The sequence below is a fragment of the Nerophis ophidion genome, linkage group LG29 (genome assembly GCF_033978795.1).
Source record: "Nerophis ophidion isolate RoL-2023_Sa linkage group LG29, RoL_Noph_v1.0, whole genome shotgun sequence".
NCBI classification, from domain to species: domain Eukaryota; kingdom Metazoa; phylum Chordata; class Actinopteri; order Syngnathiformes; family Syngnathidae; genus Nerophis; species Nerophis ophidion.
In genome coordinates this window covers 24,700,866-24,708,365 of record NC_084639.1, presented here as the reverse complement: position 1 = coordinate 24,708,365, position 7,500 = coordinate 24,700,866, and the positions used below count along the sequence as shown (strand labels likewise).

Below are 7,500 nucleotides of genomic sequence, written 5' to 3'. Positions count from 1 at the left end.
CTTCTGGAAGGGGGTTGAAATATTGATGTGCATCCTGTCGTGCACCCTTGAAATATTTAAGATAATTCAATAATTCCCCAGTCTTTCTTTGCCTGACTTGAGGATATGCTCTTCAGCAGTGAGGAATTAAATGCCACTATTTTTTTGTCTGTGGGTGCTAAAATAAAAAAAAATAAAAAAATTAAAAAAAAGAGTGCAGGAGCAGGTCCATGTCTGCCAATAGGTGGCTCAGATGACCGCTGCAAGCAGACAGTCTTCCTCTCTCCCTTCGCCTGCCGTCCCGTGAAACAGGCTTAGTCGGCCGTGCTCGTTCGCCATTCCCCGCTGAAAAGGGAGTTTAGTGTATCGGGGGGGGGGGGGGGGGGGCGCCTGCGTAGGTGTGTTATTTGTCCACTGCTTCCATCCCTCCTTTTTGATGTTTTATTGAAGCATTCAGTGATGCGTCGCCTCGGCTGTTCCTCAATCCCGAGGATCAGGCGTCCACAGGCAAAGGTGTGCATGTGTACCTGTGGTGTGTGTTTGGACTCGGCTTGTACAGTAATCCCTAAGAAGGGACGTGTTCAGTGCGTGGTCGCTTTCAACAAAAATATCCTGCATTCAGTTTTCCGAAGCAGTATGATGCTGTCGCTGACTCACAGGATGGACGGTAGTCGCTGCACCTTTGCACGTAGGGAAGGGGGAGTCGTCATATAAAAAATATCTGACTGAAGCAGGAGGAATTTGCAAAGCAATACAGCACTGAATCCAAATAGACGGACGATGGGCGTCCCTCAGGGTACCATCTGCAGTACCCCATAGGTCTCTTTAGTGGACTTCCAGGGGACAGTTTGTCCCTCTTGGAGGCCCGGTTATTTAGCCGGTAACAAAAAGACTAAACTAAACTTGTTTAGTTTAGTTTAGTCTTTATTTAAAGGGACAATGGACAGAAACATTAAGCTCAAAGACAGATACCGTATTTCCTCGAATTGCCGCCGAGGCGCTAATTAATTTAAAACCTCTTCTCACTCTGGCGTTTACCAAAGGCATGCGATAAAGGCAAGCATGCGCTAATTATTTTAAAACCTCTTCTCACTCGGGCGCTTACCAAAGGCATGCGGTAAATTTAGGCCTGCGCTTAAAAATTTGAGTGTGATGTAAGGATACCATCATGAAAAGCACATTTGATAAAAAAAAACGTTATTATGGTCTTACCTTTACTTATAAATGAAGTCCATGCGCAGCTCCTTCTGATCAAAAGCATCGATAACTTGTTTATAGAAGTCTTCCTTATCTTTCTTCAGTTTTAAAAGTCTCTCTGTCTCGATGGAGATCTTCCTTTATTACCTCCTGCTTCGATTGAAAGTCCAGTTTTAAAAACTGGACATGTAATCCTCCATGTTAAAAATGCAAGCGAGAGGAAAAAAACACACACGCTGCTCACTCTTGCTGCTTGTCACTTCTTCTGCAGCCGAGTTGTCGCAAGAAGGATCACTAGCGCCCTCTATCACCAGGAGGCGGGAGTCAGTTAATAACTCATATTAGACACACGCAGCTATGGTATATTAATAAAACATAGCTGCTTACTGTTCTTTTTAGCATTTTCAATAGCTTGGACCTTAAATCCTACTGAATAGCTCTTAATCTTCTTCCCTTTATGCGATTTCAAATGATTGAAATTAGCCTCCTCCATTTTGAAAATGATGACAGGTGAAGTGTCACTCGTAACGTGACGAGTTTGACCCGGTGGAAATTCTAGGTATATGCCAATTATTTGGCGAAACGAGTTTGACCCAGTGGAAATCCTAGACATACGCTGATAAAAATAATATTTTGCTAAACGAGTTCTACCCGGCAGTAGCATACTATATACCTGGCGGCAATTCAAAGAAATACGGTATGTTCTGTACCAGATTATAGCTAAATAGCTCATTTCCATCTGCAGTCCCTGGCTACCTGAATCAAAGGGATACAAAAATCATGCAATAAAATTACGACAGTAAAATAATACCATATCACGTAATCAAATTAAGAAAAGTACTAAAATGCCCTTACATCATCACACAAAGACAATAAATGCTCTCGTTCACATCTGTCGTCATGTGTGAAAAAAACAACATGATTTTAACGGACACACCTCACAATTTACAACGAAAATGCTTAATGGATAAATATAATCCACATTAAGTTGATTCGTCTAACATAATGGCCACCTTATTAACTGTGTGAGCAGCTTGGATTGCTCCAAAGCCACGTTTTAACTTCAATTGTAAATGAAGATAAAAATATGTTAAACTTTTTAAGTTTGTTGTGAGGTCGTTCCATTCCTTTATGGCTTAAGGGAATAAGCGGTAGAAAATGGATGGATGGATGGATTGTGCAAAAGATGTTTTACATCTGGGTACGCTACACTGCCCCCTGGTGGAGGCTCGTGTGTTTCTAGCCTGGGGGACTAAAACTGAATACAGGGATGGGAATTACAAGGCATGACTCATTAATGGTCATCACTCACTGTTTCACGAAAACTCATCAGGGACCATTCGATCGGTTACTTACCTAAAAATGTAAAATGGTGTACTTTCAATTTTTTTTTTGTAATCAGACCATACTTTCGGTATATCCGCTGCTAGCCACTTGTCAGCCGGGGGACTAAAACTCAATACAGGTTTGGGAATTACAAGGCATGACTTATCAATGGTCATCACTCACTGTTTCACGGAAACTCATCGGGTACCATCCGATCGGCACATAACTACCTAAAAATGTAAAATGGTGTACTCTTTCAAATTTTTTTTGTAATCAGACCATACTTTCGGTACATTCACTGCTAGCCACTTGTCAGCCGGGGGACTAAAACTGAATACAGGTTTGGGAATTACAAGGCATGACTTATCAATGGTCATCACTCACTGTTTCACGGAAACTCATCGGGGAACCATCCGATCGGCACATAACTACCTAAAAATGTAAAACGGTGTACTCTTTCAAATTTTTGGGGTAATCAGACCTTACTTTCGGTACATTTGCTGCTAGCCACTTGTCAGCCAAGGGGACTAAAACTGAATACAGGTTTGGGAATTACAAGGCATGACTTATCAATGGTTATCACTCACTGTTTCACGGAAACTCATCGGGGACCATTCAATCGACTACCTACCTAAAATTCTAAAATGATGTACTCTTTCAAATTTTTTTTGTAATCAGACCATACTTTCGGTACATTCGCTGCTAGCCACTTGTCAGCCAGGGAGACTAAAACTGAATACAGGTTTGGGAATTACAAGGCATGGCTTATCAATGGTTATCACTCACTGTTTCACGGAAACTCATCGGGGACCATTCAATCGACTACCTACCTAAAATTCTAAAATGATGTACTCTTTCAAATTTTCTTGTAACCATTCAATTGGCTACTTACCTAAAAATGTAAAATGGTGTACTCTTTACAATTTTCTTGTAATCAGACCATACTTTCGGTATATCCGCTGCTAGCCACTTGTCAGCCGGGGGACTAAAACTGAATACAGGTTTGGGAATTACAAGGCATGACTTATCAATGGTTATCACTCACTGTTTCACGGAAACTCATCGGGGACCATTCAATTGACTACCTACCTAAAATTCTAAAATGGTGTACTCTTTCAAATTTTTTTTGTAATCAGACCATACTTTCGGTACATTCGCTGCTAGCCACTTGTCAGCCAGGGGGACTAAAACTGAATACAGGTTTGGGAATTACAAGGCATTAATTATCAATGGTTATCACTCACTGTTTCACGGAAACTCATCGGGGACCATTCAATCGACTACCTACCTAAAATTCTAAAATGATGTACTCTTTCAAATTTTCTTGTAACCATTCGATTGGCTACTTACCTAAAAATGTAAAATGGTGTACTCTTTACAATTTTCTTGTAATCAGACCATACTTTCGGTATATCCGCTGCTAGCCACTTTTCAGCCGGGGGACTAAAACTGAATACAGGTTTGGGAATTACAAGGCATTACTTATCAATGGTTATCACTCACTGTTTCACGGAAACTCATCGGGGACCATTCAATTGACTACCTACCTAAAATTCTAAAATGGTGTACTCTTTCAAATTTTTTTTGTAATCAGACCATACTTTCGGTACATTCGCTGCTAGCCACTTGTCAGCCAGGGAGACTAAAACTGAATACAGGTTTGGGAATTACAAGGCATGACTTATCAATGGTTATCACTCACTGTTTCACCATTCAATCGACTACCTACCTAAAATTCTAAAATGGTGTACTCTTTCAAATTTTCTTGTAATCAGACCATAATTTCGGTATATTAGATGGAATCTTTACCTGACAATGTTTCAACTGTCATCTGCATTCCTCTTCAGAGGGGTCACCTGACCACTGTGCTGCCTTTCAGCTGTTCTTACAGGCGTGGCCAACCAGGCAGACCTGTCAAGTACCGCCGACCAGGTAGACTTGACAGGTCTGCCTGCCACGTCACATTGTCAGGTAAAGATTCCGTCTAATATACCGAAAATATGCTCTGAGTACCAGAACCATTGAAAGAGTACACCATTTTACATTTTTAGGTAGTTATGTGCCGATCGAATGGTCACCGATCAGTTTCTGTGAAACAGTGAGTGATAACCATTGATGATTCACTCCTTTTAATTCCGATCTCCTTTTGTTGACGCTGCATTCAGTTTTAGTCCCCCGGCTGACCAGTGGCTAGCAGCTAATTGTGTGTCTCCGTTAGGGACTTAAATCCCGCCGGTCCTATCGGGCATGATTCACGTAAAAAATGGTGCCGTGTTTTGGTTAAGAAGGTATGAATTGTTTTAGCTGCATTGGAAAACCTACAAACGTTGCTTAGAGTGAATTATTAAAAATCCATACGAGTAGAAATGCTATCGACGGCTAGAAGAGGGAATGGCACTTCTACTTCCGGTTGAATGCTCAGTCTAAACAGAAAGACAATGTGAGGGAACTCTTCGCAATGATGGCGGCACAGCACAAACAATAACGCCGACTCAGTGACTGTTTGAAAAAAAATCCACGAATTTGCCCAAGGTTCTCAAAGTGTAGATAAAAAGTCCGGAATTTACCGTATTCTATTCTGTAGATTACTGCTTCCAAAAACACATACATTGTTCTGGATCATCGGCGACACTACTTCCTGCTGGGCACTGTCACATGACCCCAGTACACCAATCAAACGTAGCCTGGCAGACGTGTGATCGCACGCAAAACTTTTGGCAAGGTGTAATGTTGATGCTCATAATTCCGGGGGTTTGTGAACGTGTCATTGCCGCATAATGAGGAAGTGCTGTGTTGTTGTTGACTAGAGCTCTCTCCCCCCCACCCCCCCCACCCACACACAGACAGAAACTACAGTTGTAGTGAAAGTACCGTACAACGTTGCTACTAAATAAATCGTAAGTTACATACCAGGTATTAAGTCTTTTTTTTTCCATATGTGATATTTTTTTGGTGCAGAAACTGAATGTAAAAAAATTCAGTATCGAAAAATTAAGTGTAAAAAAAATAAATGGTAAAACAAAAATCAATGTGCAAATAAATTGTGTAAAAAAATGTGCGCAGAAAAAATCTGTGGATATTTTTTGGTGCAAAAACATTTAGTGTAAAAAAAAAAAATCAGTGTCGACAAAGTGTAAAATTCAGTGAGGAAAATTTTGTGTAAAATATCATTGTACAAAAATTGAGTGTAAAAAAAAAAAATCGGTGTGCAAACAAATTGGTTTGTTTATTTTGAACTATTTTTATTTGCACTGAATTTTAACAAAATGTGTTAAAACAAATCCGTTTGTTTGAAAACAGTTTTAAAATTCAGCCAATGAGGTGCTTGTGTCATTTTTCAACTGAATTTCAAAAAATGTCTACAATAAATTCGTATACATTATATTTTTCTAAGCCCAATTTTAATACACTGAAGTTTTTCCTGCGGTCATTTTTTTTTCTTTTACACTGAGTTTTCTGACAATTATTTTTTTTTAACTGAATTTTAGCAAAATGTGTTAAAACAAATAAGTTTGTTTGAAGACAGTTTTAAAATTCTGCCAATGAGGTGCTTATGTCATTTTTCAACTGAATTTATTTTTTTTTTACAATAAATTTGTATACATTGGTTTGTGTTGTGGTTTGTGCAGCCCTTTGAGACACTAGTGATTTGGGGCTATATAAGTAAACATTGATTGATTGATTGATTGAACGCTTTGTGGTTCTGGACTGGTTTTGCATGCACTAAGTCCACAAGAGAAAGAGACGATAGGGTATTATCTGCTCACACATGCCACCCGGTGGTTGTTTAAGCACACTGCAGCAAGTAGTCCTCCTTAATACTTTGGTCGCACGCAGGATTCTCACAGGAATGAGAAAAAAAACAAAACACAACCCTACCTACTGCACTTTTACCCATTTTGATGACTACCCTTACTTGAGGCATAATACTCTAAAGTAACAATACTCTGGAGTACTATCTGAGGCCATTCTCCCCACTTCTAACTACGACATGCCATATGTTTCAATGTTAATTGTATGTTCCTCCCCTCACTGCTGTTCAAATTGACGGTATTCAAACCGGAGGACACTTTGGAAAACAAGGCTTTCATTCCCGAGAAGAACATTGTATTTTTAGCTCGTCCAAGGACATGGAAAGAGAGAGAGAGAGAGAGACTGAGAGGTAGATAAAGAGAGAGCGGAAAAAAAAAAAATCAATGATAAATTCGAAACCTTCTCTGTTAAGTCCTTTTTCCCCCTGCAGTGACCTTTGGGTACAGTTATGCATGAGAGCATTCCTCGTGTAACTTGGACCAGGCAAGACGTCTTCGATGTACAAAACCCCAAAACTCGTGAAGTTGGCACATTATCTAAATCGTAAAAAAAATAAAATAAAAAAAAAAAACAGAATAAAATGATTTGCAAATCCTTTTCAACCTGTATTCAATTGAAAAGCCCGCAAAGACAAGATATTTAATGTTCGAACTGGGAAAAATGTATTTTTTGCAAATATTACATCATTTAGAATTTGATGCCTGCAACATGTTTCAAAGAAGTTGGCACAAATGGCAAAAAAGACTGAGAAAGTTGAGGAATGCTCATCAAACACGTAATTAAAACATTACGTGTTCGATTCATTACGTGTTCCTCGTGCAACTTGGACCAGGCAAGACGTCTTCGATGTACAAAACCCCAAAACTGGGGAACTTGGCACATCATCTAAATCGTAAAAAAACACAAAATAAAAAACAGAATACAATGATTTGCAAATTCTTTTCAACCTATATTCCATAGAAAAGCCCGCAAAGACAAGATATTTAATGTTCGAACTGGAAAAAATTATTTTTTGCAAATATTACATCATTTAGAATTTGATGGCTGCAACATGTTTCAAAGAAGTTGGCACACATGGCAAAAAAGACTGAGAAAGTTGAGGAATGCTCATCAAACACGTGATTAGAACATTACGTGTTTGATTCATTACGCGTTCCTCGTGTAACTTGGACCAGGCAAGATGTC

General features: G+C 39.4%; 1 protein-coding gene across 2 annotated transcripts in view; it reads left to right on the top strand.

Moving 5' to 3' along the window:
* The window catches only part of lingo2 (leucine rich repeat and Ig domain containing 2), an 801,437-nt gene that overhangs the window by 61,934 nt on the left and 732,003 nt on the right, over positions 1-7,500 (top strand). The window lies entirely within an intron of this gene.